General features: G+C 38.2%; 1 protein-coding gene across 6 annotated transcripts in view; it reads right to left on the bottom strand.

Moving 5' to 3' along the window:
- Window positions 1-13,660, bottom strand: part of LOC123500151 (N-acetylglucosamine-6-sulfatase-like) — a 298,128-nt gene that overhangs the window by 256,971 nt on the left and 27,497 nt on the right. For 3 of the 6 annotated variants that reach the window (XM_045248834.1, XM_045248836.1, XM_045248839.1), the window contains exons 3-4: window positions 12,403-13,149; window positions 8,068-8,199 (exon numbers count right to left, since the gene is read on the bottom strand). The gene's annotated coding sequence lies outside the window, so the exon portion shown is untranslated. The remainder of the gene's footprint in view (window positions 1-8,067; window positions 8,200-12,402; window positions 13,150-13,660) is intronic. The other 3 variants (XM_045248838.1, XM_045248837.1, XM_045248835.1) reach the window with 1 other exon arrangement.

Raw genomic sequence — 13,660 nt, 5'->3', positions numbered from 1 at the left:
GGATGTAGTTACAGCCTGTCCTCTACTCTCCTCCTAAAACTCCTCCTTCTCACAAAACTACACACACTTCCTTCACTAATAAAAAATAAATAAATAAATAAAAAAAAAAAAAAAATGGCAGCTCCTAATCCAGCCTTGGAGTCCCCATCTAGGGGAGGGGACCAGAAATGTCCCCAAGTCAGACTGGTCTTCAGTTAGCAACAAAAATGTCTTCACACCTCCCTCAACTTTTTTTTCATTAACTTTTGCAACATTTGCAGTCTTAGATCTAATTTTTAATCTGTAGAACACAACCTCTCCTCTACTATTACTCATCAAAACACTAAAACACAGCTGTTCCCTCCTACCTACTCTATTCTTATTTTCATTTCAAAGCTCGATGTTGCATCCATGTCAGCAATAACTTAACTTGCTCTTGTGCCAACGCTCTTTTATCTTCTGAGTTTGTAAGGGACTCACTAAATTTATCTGTGCTGTCTATCTCTCCCATAACTCCTCTGGCTATAGAAAACTCTTCGACTTAAACTTCTAAAATGGAGCACATTCTATCCCTCTATCCTTTGGCGGAGGTCTCCATCCTTGGAGATTTCAATGTTCACCACCAGCTTTGGATTTCTTCTCCCTTCATTGACCATACTGGTGAACTAGCCTTCAACTTTGCTATCCTCCATGACCTAGAGCAACTGGTGCAACACCCTACTCGTCTTCCTCACCATCTTGGAGATATGCCCAATATTCTTGACTTTTTTCTTACCTCTAACCCTTCTGCTTATGCTGTTACCCTATCATCTCCGTTGTGCTCCTCTGATCACAACCTCGTACCTGTATCTTGTCCTATTTCTCCAATCCCTCCACAGGATCCTCCAAAGTAGAAGTGGCACTGGCACTTTGCCTCTGCCAGTTGGGGGGACCTGAGGAGGTATTATACTGATTTTCCCTGGAATGATTACTGTTTCTGTGTCAAAGACCCATCTCTGTGTGGTGAATGTATAACAGAAGTGATAGTGTCTGGTATGGAGGTGTACATTCCTCACTCTTTTTCTCAAGCTAAACCTTCTCAACCTTGGTTTAACACAGCCTGTTTTCATGTACTATACATGTGGGGTTGCCCACAAAAGGTACTTGAGCCTTCCATCACCTGAATATCATGAACTTTATATACTTCTGCGCAGAATCATGCCAAGTCTATTCTTCAACTTGCCAAACACTCCTTCATAAATAGAAAAAATGTCAAAATCTTTCAACTCAAACTCCCTTTGAAACTTCTGGCATCTTACCAAAAACCTCCAAAACCTTTACTTTTTCATCTTTCCCTCTTTTATCTTATTCTGATGGCATAACTGTCATCACATCTGTCTCTAAAGCTGAACACTTCTCTCATACCTTTGCTAACAACTCCACCTTGGATGATTTTGGGCTTGTCCTTCCCTCTCCTTCTCCCTCAGACTATCTTATGCCTACAATTAAAGTTCTTCGTAATATTTTCCATGTCCTTGCTGGCCTAAACCTTCAGAAGGCTTATCGACCTGATGGGAACACCATAGAATGCCTGACTTCTGATTTTTCTAAGATTATTAATTGGGGCATAGAAAACTTAGTAGTGCTCAATACCTCGAAAATTCAATTCCTCCATCTATCAACTCCACAGAACCTTCCAGACAACTATCCCCTCTTCTTTAATGACACCTCATTGTCCCATCTTCTACACTGAATATCCTCAGTCTGTCCTATACTCAGAATTTAAACTGGAAACTTCACATCTCATCTCTTGCTTAAACAGTTTCTATAAAGTTAGGCATTCTGAGGCGTCTCCACCAGTTTTTCTTGCCCCTCCAACTGCTAACTCTATACAAGGTCCTTATCTGTCCTTGTATGGAGTACTCTTCACATGTTTAGGGGGGGTGGGGGTTCCACTCATACAGTTTTATTTGATAGGGTGGGATCAAAAGCTTTTCATCTCATCAACTCCCCTCCTCTGACTGACTGTCTTCAGCCTCTTTCTAACCGCCAAAATGTTGTGCCTCTTTCTATCTTTTATTGCTATTTTCATGCTAACTGCTCTACTGATCTTACTAATTACATGCCCCCCTTCCTCCTGTGGTCTCGCTACACAAGGCTTTCTTCTTCCTCTCATCTCTATTCTGTCCATCCCTCTAATACAAGAGCTAACCAGTACTCTGAATCATTTATACCTTTCACTGGTAAACTCTGGAACTCCCTACCTGCTTCTGTATTTCCATCTTGCTATGACTTAACTTCTTTTAAGAGAGAGGTGTTGAGCCATTTGTTCCTTGCTTTTGGATCACTCTTTTGACCTTTCAGGGAACCTGCAGTTTCAGTGAGCCTTTTTTCTAACATTTTGTTGCCCTTGGCAGCATTTCCTCTAGCATAAAAAAAAAAAAAAAAGTTTCTTGCAGTCCTCCTATGTTCTCTAGTTTCCAAAGTAGTCTTCCATGAGGGACTTTATCAAAAGCTCTTTTTATTTCCAGGTATACTGTGTCCACCCATCCATCTTGGCCTTCCAGTCCTTCTATTACTCTCAAGCAGAAGCTTATTAAGTTTGACACACATGACTGTCTTGTCCTGAACCCAAATTGTCTGTTCGATATGACTTGTTCTTCTTCCAGATGTTTAACCCATTTTCTTTGATAACTTTCGTGCAACTTCCCCATAACACTTGTAAGTGACACCAGTCAGTAATTTCATGGCTCAGTTGCCTTTCTTCCTTTAAATATTGGTATTACGTCGGCTCTAATGGAACTTTCCCTTCATTTAGTAAACTTGTAATTATTTTCCAAATTGGATACAACAGCTGCTTTTTACATTCTTTTAGCACTCAGCCCGATACATCATCAGGCTCCATTGCTTTTCTGACATCCAAATTATCTAATAATCTTCCAATATACTCTTTGTGCACTGTGATTTCCTGTAATCCTTGGCGATGCAATGTCATATTTGGTTCTGTAAAACTCTCTTCCACAGTTTTGAAGCTCTCATTCATTATTTTACACATTTCCTTCTCTACTTGGTATGTCTTCCCTCCTTTAATTATATCATATAATCCCTAACCTTCAACACACTGGGTAACAACCTGTCTATATTAATACAAGTCACTCTTAATTTCTTGCCTCCTCTATGACTTCCTCCTTCTTCCAATAGAAATTCTTTTACTCGATCTCTGTCCTTTTCTCGTTTTTTTTTTCCTTAGCTTAATTTCCTAGCATTTTCTCTTTTTCTCTCTTTCCTCCAGGTCCATATCTCTTTTTATCCATATATCTTTATGTTCAGTATCATCAGCCAGCTTTCCTTTCTTTGCCATAATTTCCTCCCCCACCACCTGCGATCTCATTCTCACTTTCATTGGTTTCCTACCTCCTTCACTAAATCTTCCCAACCTAATCACTTCCTCCACCTCCTGGTCCAACTCCTGTGTGCTGGCGTGGACCTGTTTGAAAATAGTTTTGGCAATTCTCTCTTTTCACGCTCTCTTATGAACTTGTTTGGATTTTTCTTTTTCTTCATCCCAAAATCAAAAAACATTTCCTCTTATCCACTGTATCTCTCACTAGACCTTCTTTCTCCTTAATTACTTGTACAAGTCTTTTGTTTTTTTTCCTGAATTTGTCTCTTTACTACCTCTGAAAATTTAACTTTTACCTCTTCCTCTTCTTGTTTCCATGCATTTCATAATTCCTTCAGCTTGTTTTCACCCATTCCATTTTCTACTGTCCTCAATCTCATCCTAAACTTTTTTTCTGTAGGGTCCTGAAGTTGTCGTAGTCGTGACATGTAGCTTTTAGTATATCATTTTGTTTCTTATCTCCTGTATCTCTTCCTTTAATTCCTGATTGATTACACTGCCTTTCTCACATTCGACTAATCTCAATCTCAGCTCTGTGTTTTCTATTATCAGTCTGTCCTGTTTGTCCATTAAACTCAACATCACTTCCTCTTATCTCTCTTTCCACATTTATCAACCTCTTCATATTGCTTCTTTCATCTCTAAATCCAGAAAAGTCCTTATCCATATTATCCTCAGTCAAACTCCTCAGTTCAACAGGTGTTTCAATAAATTGCTGATTATCACATGTCATTTGTTTTTGGTGTCATATGTCTGGCCGCACCACCCAGTTTCATTTCTTTCTCCACTTTTCCGTCTATATTGTATCCAAATCTTACTTATTATGGAGACAGGAGAACCCTATGGTCCCCTAACCCCCTGCACATAGGTCTAGGTCTGGCTCTAATGCCTGCTGAAGTCCTTTTCCTGGGAGCTGCTTGGCAATGTCTTGACGGTGTGGCGTCATCGACGTGTGTGTGAAGCCTGAGGAGAGCGTAGTTGTGTATGCACTACAGCCACGCAAAGCCACCAAATGCACCATGTGACAAACCCTGTGATACAATAGGTGGGTTACATTATCGGCATGAAATTCCCCATCACTTCTGGTGTCACTGTCCCTCAAAAACACTGAGTACCTGCTCACCTCCTTTGCCAAAATTGTAACTAAGACTGGTAAATTTTTTTTTCCCCTTCACCATTGAAGTAAAGAAACTATCCTCTTACTGCCATGGGAGAAAGATCATCTCCCTAGCCCCCCCCAAAAAAAACAAAAAAAAAACACTTACAAACCATAACCAGATCTCTAACCAAACATTTAAGTCGCTCTCTGAACATCCTGAAAACAGATGATGACCAGGTAAATATCGCCTCTATGGCCTCTATGGAAGATACAATACTGGCGTGACAACTGAACATTTGATTGATGGCTATGTCACACAAGACATACAAAATGGGGCAGGATTTGTAAATCCATAAGGAAAATAAAAGTAAATTCCAATAATACATACCACCCTGAAGAGAGATTTAGCGAAGTAAACAAGATGCCAGCAACCAAATAATCGCCTTGTGGATAATATTACACTCATCGTCTTGGCACACTGCACAATTACACTCTGCGCATGTCTCACTGAGCACAAATACACACTCAAGCCTGCTACATCCTCCGTGCCCCATTAAGGGGCCACAGTGCAGATAGAGCAACCCCAGAAAGCCAACATGTGGAAACACACCAAAACAAACACCAACTCCACCTGGCCGCCAAACGAGAGGCTAAATCTTAGCTCTGGATCTGTTCACCATGTTCTGAGCTTTGGTATCAGCACACCATTAGTCATTCATAACGTTACACTGTTGGATGGCACAGCCAGGAAGGAATTACAGTAAATAACAACCAAAATTGTTCTTAAGCACAAAAAGAAAATATGATAAAAAAAATGCAAGAAAACTTGGGAATATGGCTAACACAATGATAGCATAAAGCTGCTCCAGACTATTGATTGGAAAAACACATAAGAAAAGTGTTGCATTACCATCAATATCATATGAAATCAACATAAATGATATAACAAATGAAGACATACAGAAGCTACAGAGGATAGAGAATGGCATATAGAGAAGTATTAAGAGCACCAAGGTAGACATATGAAGAAGCATTTAAAAGAGAAATAGGAGCATCATGTATGAAGAATAAGATAATGAAAGGGCAGTGGAAGTACTTGAGATATATTTTGAAAGCAGAAAATGACTTGCTTAGAAGGATAGAAGAAATTATTGTGCAACAGAAAAATAAATGGATGAAAAACCTAGTGAATGAACTGAAAAGGCTGGACTATAGAGTGAGTGCATAAAGAAATCATCAAAAATTAGGAAATAAAGAAAACAGTAAGAGAATGAGAGGAAATAGAATGGAAAGAAGGAATGAAAGGAAAATCAAGTATGAAGATCTACAATAAATGGAGAAAAGGCATGGAAGGATAAGAGAAGCTATATGATCAGACAAAGCTCAGAAATATTATTCAAATGCAGAACAAATAACCTCAGCCTAAATGATAGAAAAAAAAAAAAAATGAAGAAACTAAGTGTGACCTATGTGGGAGGATTTTGAAAATCTGAAACACTTCATACTATGGTGCCCAGCATACAGCGAGGAAAGAAGAAAAGCATAGGACTACAGCAGCCATATGAAGAAGAGGATGAAGCAGTAATGGGAAGATACTTATTTGACAATGTAAATGTAGAAAAAACAAAAACCTTACATAACTTCTGGAAAAACAGAGAAGAAAAAGAAAAAAACAGACAAAGTAAACTAGACCATATAAAAAAAAAAAAAAAAAGACCCAAACTGAGAAACATACGAGGAAGTGCCGTTGTAAAAGCAATACAGGCAACCCCCGCTTAACGAATGTTCATGGAACGTAATTTCGCTACGACGAACGTTTCCTTTTACTACCATCTGCTCATATAACGAACACGAAACTTGCTTTAATGAAATTATATCCAGGTAATTTTTTCCAAGTTTGAAAGCCCCATCATATCATGCAAGCCAACAGGCTTTTGAATAAACCAGTGCCTTTTGTTGACAACACGTGCACCACTCACTCCCCCTACCTTTCCCCACTCTTAGTTCAAAACAAAAACAGGGTCCAGCACCAACTAGTCATCTCACGCTCAACTTGCCACCAAAACGCTCTGCTACCAGCCCTGCAATGTCGCCTAGCATTGCTAAGAAGAAAAGGAAGTCTCTTACTCTCAAAGTGAAGCTGGATATTATTCACAGACACGAGAGGCAAGAAAACTAATAGCATTGCTCACCACCAAGGCTTGAGTCCATCTAGTGTCTCTACTATTTTCAAGTCAGCAGACTCTATTAAGAAGGCTGGTGAGACTGTATCTTCATTGCAATCTAAAAGAACCATCTGAACTCGCGATTCTGCAGTGGATAAAATGGAAAGCCTTGTAGAAATGTGGTACATAAGTTTTGTATGTGGTACAATGATGCATCCTTTGTTTACATTCCACAGGTTGCCAGCTAGCACCTTAACTGCTCCACTCTCCCTGCTTTCATAAATTTAAGATCATCAACATTATAAAGTTACTTTTCATACATACATTAGTGTACATTATAATGACTTAATCGTAAATCAAACTGCTTAAATATTTGATTTCATAATTTTTACTTTCATTAAACCTTTTACTGTACTATGATGCACTCCTGCTTTGTTTACTCTCAATAGAAGTTCAAGTCAGGGGTCAAACTTATTATAATTGGTTTGCTTAACGAACGTTTTTTTAGGAATGTAACCTGTTCGTTAAGTGGGGTTGCCTGTATTCCCGACCATCAACTGAGACTGAGACTGAAACATCTTTGTATGATGTAGGTAAATGCCTAACTGAGTAGTGCAGGCAATATTAAAAAATTTTTCTGTTGGATTTTATTTTCTATACTATTAACATTACTTATGCAGATGCAACACCGTTAACTCTATCTTGCTTGGACAAGCATTTATGGTTTTCCAGTTATATAGTTAGATATACAGTAAATATTTATAAATCCTTCCTCTCTATCATCACCAATCAAAATGTAGCTATGCATTGGCAATGCTGCTCACCAATAACATAGTGCTGCTGTGCTGTGCCTCTTCAAGGATATCACAAAAATTACTGGTGTCTGGTATTATTCACAATTTTGGAAGCAAAATCAATCCACAATACACACACGACTCAAACAAGTCTCATGCATTTCCAGCAAAGCGTAGAAATAAAAAAAATAAATAAATAAATAACTTGAAATTGCACTCAGAGCAGTGAGTGTCCATTGTGAAAGTAGCTTAGCAAATGGTGGAAAATGACATGGTTCATTCTCTCTCAAGAGAAACAAATGCAATACTAGAAGTAACTCCCAGCATGGTGAGCCCTCATTGGATGTCCTACAGCTGAACATCTGTGATTGGTTTTGCTATGATATATCATTTAAGTACTGTATTTGATTGTTTATAAGACACCTTTTCTAAAAAAAAAAAAAAAAAAAAAAAACTCAGGAAATGGGCCTGCTTCCTATGAGGCCAAGGTTCAGTATTGAGGCAGTGGTTGATGGTCAGTCTATGACAACAGAGGCTATAAAATCAAATCATAGACATCTTTGCACATCTAAACAAAGTGACGATTGGTACAACACCACAAAACAATTCTTTCTTTAAAGGTAACAATATACAATATGTCATACTTACCGATAATTCACATAGAATGACACCAGTTAGGAAAAATTTCTATACATCACATCTTCTTGTGATCTTTTACGCTTTATACTGCTTTGTAGGTCCTCGTTTCTTCCAGTGTTCCAGTTTTAGTCCTTCAACAGCCTGCAAAAGCATGAAATGATGAGCACCAGGCAAGGAACACAACAATTTTCACTAAAATTTTCTCCACTCCTGCTCTAGAAAATCTTTGGCCACACCTATAATTGTCTTTCTATCTCTCCCTCTCCATCTCTTCTTGGTATAGGCCCAGCACAGTGAGGACTCCACCTTTTCCCACCTCCTCTAACCTTCTAACCCATTCCTGTTCTCCTATCATTACCTTTACTGACCCTATCAGCCTGACTCTTCTCTTCATACTTGACACATTCAACCAGAAAATGTTCTATAGTTTCCCTCACCCCTCTACAGGTATTGCAGATCTGATCAAGTTCATCTCTCTTTCTAGCCTTCACCTCCAGTGTACCTGTTCTTGCCTTTACTAACAACCTGCTAACCCAGTCTCCTACATGCCACTGGAGAGCCTCAGGTCTCTCCTTATCCCTATACCATTTAAGTGTTGATTTCATTTCCATCCCTGCTTGCCATTAAGCTAACCCATTGTCTACTATCCTTTTCTTTACCTCTCTGGGTCCTATCCTATCCCAATCCTCCTCAAGGTTTTCCCATCTTTTCCATCTATCAGTTTCCTTCTTCCATGATGTCCACCCTGTTATCTTGTATCACCTGCTTTACCCATCTATCCTCATCTAGTCCTTCCATCTTCTTTAAGAAGTTCATCTTGCCTCTGGCCACTCTAACTAAAGGTGCTTCAGCCCATCTCTTCTCTATTGGCTTCTAAGGTAGTACTACAAGGAACCCCTAGGCCCCATCTTCCTACTATGTTTTGAGTTTTCTCTAGTTTACTTAGATCTCCCTCCCAGTAATAGTTATTTCAGACCCATATAGGCAATATAGCACTGCCATCCCTTTTGAAAAGCTTCTAGCTACTTCATATTTGTTTTACCAACCTGCTTTCTTTCTTACCAAGATTTCTTAACAAGATGAGGGTATTTATCCCTCATCAGTCTCTTCTGCATCTTCCAAACAAAACTACTAGCGTACCGCTGGAGGACTGCAGGACGGTTGGCTAGTTTTAGATGCAGAACATAACTCACATAAGGATGTAACTAACAATACTCATAAAGACAATGACCCAGGAATTGTTGAAGCAAATGTATGAAGGACTGGTGAGATTGAGCTGACCCGTAATGAGAAGAAACGACTTCTAACGTCAGCGGAATGATGAGGCACTAAGAACTTCAAACTGTGGCCCCTTGTTCTACTCAAAATGGCTCTAGAAAATACACCATTTAATTGAGGACTCAAACCACTCAAAATCTTCCATACTTGAATCAAATCAGCTCTCAGCAATCTACCCTTAATAGAGAACAATTTCAGTCTACATAATCTTTCTGAGTATGATAGGTCACCAAAACCTTCAACCTTTTTAGTCCACCTCCTCTGAACAGATTCCAGCATGAGTACATTACCCAGGAAGCCAATATTCCAAACAACATTATCAAAGACAATAATAGGCCGAACATGTGTGACAAAAATCTGATAGCTACATGAAAGAAGGTGATTTACATAAGGTGCCTCTAAAAGCGGGATTCCACCAAGGTAACATAGGCAACATGTAGCATGCAACTTGACTGGCTTTCAACAAATATGTTGAATGCGGCTTTCAACAAGGAGACATGTTGCCTGTGACAAGGCAACATCATTGTTGCTTGTAGCATGCTACATGCTATGTTGCCTGTTGAATGCCACAAAACCTTTTCCACCAATTCAACAATAACTAAGCCAATTGGCAACACGATGTCTCAGCAGACGGTCACTGCTGCTGCATATCTAGTGTTGCGCAATGTTCGTAAAAAAACTAATAGAAAGCACCGGTGGTGGAAGAGAGAATTATTTATGGACAGTAGCACTGCTCAAAGTGAATTTTTTGAAAAGTTACTGTCTGATGACCAATCCTTGTTCAAGAACTTTTCAAGGATGAGTGTGGAGGATTTTAATTATCTTCTCAACAAAGTTTCTCCCAAAATCAGAAAGAGTGACACTAATTACCGGGATGCCATACCACCTAAAATCAGACTTCTAGTAACTTTACATTTCTTAGCAACCGGAGACAACTACAAATCTCTCATGTACCTCTTCAGAATTTCTGAGCCAACTATATCAAGGACTGTGCCGGAGTTTTGCCAAGCAATCATCGAAGCACTAAGAGATGTAGTTAAGGTAAGTTTACTATAAGTGTATATAGAGAACTACTACTACTACTACTACTACTACTAAAACAGCATATGATAAAAATACAGTAATGATAATAATAATAATAATAATAATAGTGATAATGACAATATTTATTATTAGTATCATCATCATCATCATTATTATTATTATTATTATTATTATTATTATTATTATTAGTTGATTATTATACAGAATCCTTATGAACGTATGTCACAGCGTATATAAAAATCATAATAAGGAGATTTATGAAATTTAATCATCTCAACAATATTCATGAACATATTCATGTCAAGTGTATTCACATGCACATTTCTTAATGGATAACAGAAAGCAATTTGCAGCATGCAGAAAACAGAATGATTATTCTTGAAAATGGCATCCATTCCGTTAAAAAAAAAAAAAAAAAAAAAAAAAAAAATAGATTGCATATTCTATCCATACTTAGAAAATCATGTAACACATGAACATTACCTTCAGCAGAGAAACTAAAATGGCAACTCAGATTCTAAAACAAGAACAATACATATGGTTTATTCGACAAAGTCTGAATACTACGTTTTTTTTCTTGTGACTAATTCATCTTGTTGCTTTCAACACAGAATCCTTCCCGTGACTGGTGGGAAGCCATTCAACACTAGGCAACAGGCAAAATCTTGGTGCATGCATCAGGCAACATGGCAACATGTTGCCTTCTGTTGAACTGGTTGAAATACACTTAGCAACAATGTAGCATGCCACATGTTGCCAAAATGTTGCCTTGGTGGAATCCCGCCTTAAGAATGTTGCTGGCAACACCATTAGCTTTGCAGCAAATTTCACGGATGTGAAGGTGGAATTTCAGTGTTGAGTCAACTAGAATACCAAGGTCTCTTAAGGCGGGATTCCACCGAGGCAACATTTTGGAAACATGTGGCATGCTACATTGTCGCATGGGCTAAGTGTTTCAACCAGTTCAACAGAAGGCAACATGTAGCATGCGACTGTGTTGCATGCTACAGGCGGCAACATGTTGCCGTGTTGCCTGACGCATGCGCCAAGATTTTGCCTGTTGCCTAGTGTTGAACGGCTTCCCACCAGTCGCGGAAGGATTCCGTGTTGAAAGCAACAAGATGAATTGGTCACAAGAAAAAAACGTAGAATTCATAGAATATAGAGAACTTGTTGTTCTGTGGGATATATGCTTGCAAGAATACAAGAGTAATCGGGCTAAATTAGATGCACTGCAGGGATTAGCTGATAAATTTAATTGTGATGACGTGGAGATGGTGAAGAAAAATCAAGAATTTGCGTACAGCTTTTCACCGTGAACATAAAAGGCTAACCCAAAAAAATCTGGATCTTCTCCCAGCAAGAGACCTGCTTTTGTTCCTCCTGGACTTGGACACCCCTAGGCCTGGCTACTCCTCTCAAGCCAAGCCTCAGACTGAGCAACAAGCATGTATTGAGGTAATGTATTATTATTATTGTTATTAATATTATTATTATTATTATTATTATTATTATTATCATTATTAATGTTATTATTATTATTATCATTATTAATGTTATTATTATTGATAATAATAATAATAATAATATTATTATTATTATTATTATTACTATTATTATTACCATTACTATTATTATTATTATTATTGTTATTACTATTGTTATTATTATTATTATCATTATTATTATTATTACTACTACTGTTATCGTTATTATTATCATTATTATTATTACTATTATTATTATTATTATTATTATTATTATTATTATTATTATTATTATTATTATTATTATTATTATTGTTAGACATGGTACTAGCATATAGGTTAAGGTATAAATTATCATCTATTGCATCAACATGTACTTTTATTCATTTCATGTACAGTATTTCCTGTTACTACTACTATTTTCCTAAAGCAAGAAAGCATTTAATTGTTCTTCCTCAAACTATGCATATAAATTTTGCCAAGGAACTTTCCCAGCGTCTGAAACAAAATATTCCTTAAATTCCTCTCTCACTACCTTAGCATCACCGAAGGTCTTCGTGGTTTGCGTTGTAGATCAACCATTCCTGTGTCTCCAGATACAACTTCTCTCCATGCGCCATCAATGACTGTTCCATTTTGGGTATCCATATCAAAGGATCCTTGTGGCGAGTACAAGGATCTAGAAATTGCACTCATTTGTAGGAAGTTGTGAAGGTACACGCACGCCGTTGAAACGAGTTCAGCATGTTTCACATTTATCAACATAGGCTTTCGAAACACTCGGAAAACAGATGCCAGCAAGCCAAAAGCATTCTCTACTACCTTACGAGCACGGCTAAGTCTGTAATTGTACATTCTCTCAGGTGACCCTTTTTCATGTGTGCCACTAAAAGGATTCATGATGTTCACTTGCACTGGAAAGGCATCATCTGCAACCAGTACGTAAGGTGATGGCTTCTCCCTACCTGGTAGAGGCACTGGAGATGGTAGGCAGAGCTGGTTTTCAGTTAACCTTTTGCAGAAGGTAGTGTCTCGAAACACACCTCCGTCTGAAATTCTTCCTTGACATCCAATGTGAACATAAGTGAAACAGTACTTGGCGTTAACCACTTCCATTAATACAATACTGAACGTTCCCTTGTAGTTAAAGAATGTACTACCACTATTTTGAGGACACTGAATCACGATATGCTTCCCATCACATGTACCGATGGAATGTGGAAAATTCCACATGGCTTCAAACGCTCTTGATAACTCCATCCATTCCTGTTCTCTGAGGCATCTGGAAAAATAGTGATTTTTGTAAATAAATCATCCAATATATTGCTAATAGTTATATTTTTTTTTCAGGATGAACCTGGAAGGGATGGTCCTATTGAAACACTGGGAACGTCATCAACTCTGACTGCAGAAATTCCTGACACTTCACAGGAAGCTGAGAAAGGCGACAGTAATGACGATGGCAAAGAGGCAAGCAACAAAAGAAGAGGACAGAGCTGAAAAAGGAAAACTTTTGATGATGAACAAGCTGAAGAAGCATACCAGATTTTGAAAGATAGTGTGAAAAGGGATGACTGTTCCATTTATGGTGAACATGTTGCATGTGAAATTCGGAAGCTTGATCCAAAAGCCCATGCAGTTGTAAAACACTTAATTAACAACATCTTATTCGAAGCAGCTATGGGGAAATACGACAGTGGTGATCGCTCTCATCTATTTGGTTTACCTGCACCGCACCCTTTTCATACCAGTGCCTCTTCATCCCATCATAACCCCATTGCCTCTGATTCTTG

Source organism: Portunus trituberculatus, chromosome 50, assembly GCF_017591435.1.
Source record: "Portunus trituberculatus isolate SZX2019 chromosome 50, ASM1759143v1, whole genome shotgun sequence".
Taxonomy (NCBI): domain Eukaryota; kingdom Metazoa; phylum Arthropoda; class Malacostraca; order Decapoda; family Portunidae; genus Portunus; species Portunus trituberculatus.
This window is presented reverse-complemented; position numbering and strand designations above follow the sequence as displayed.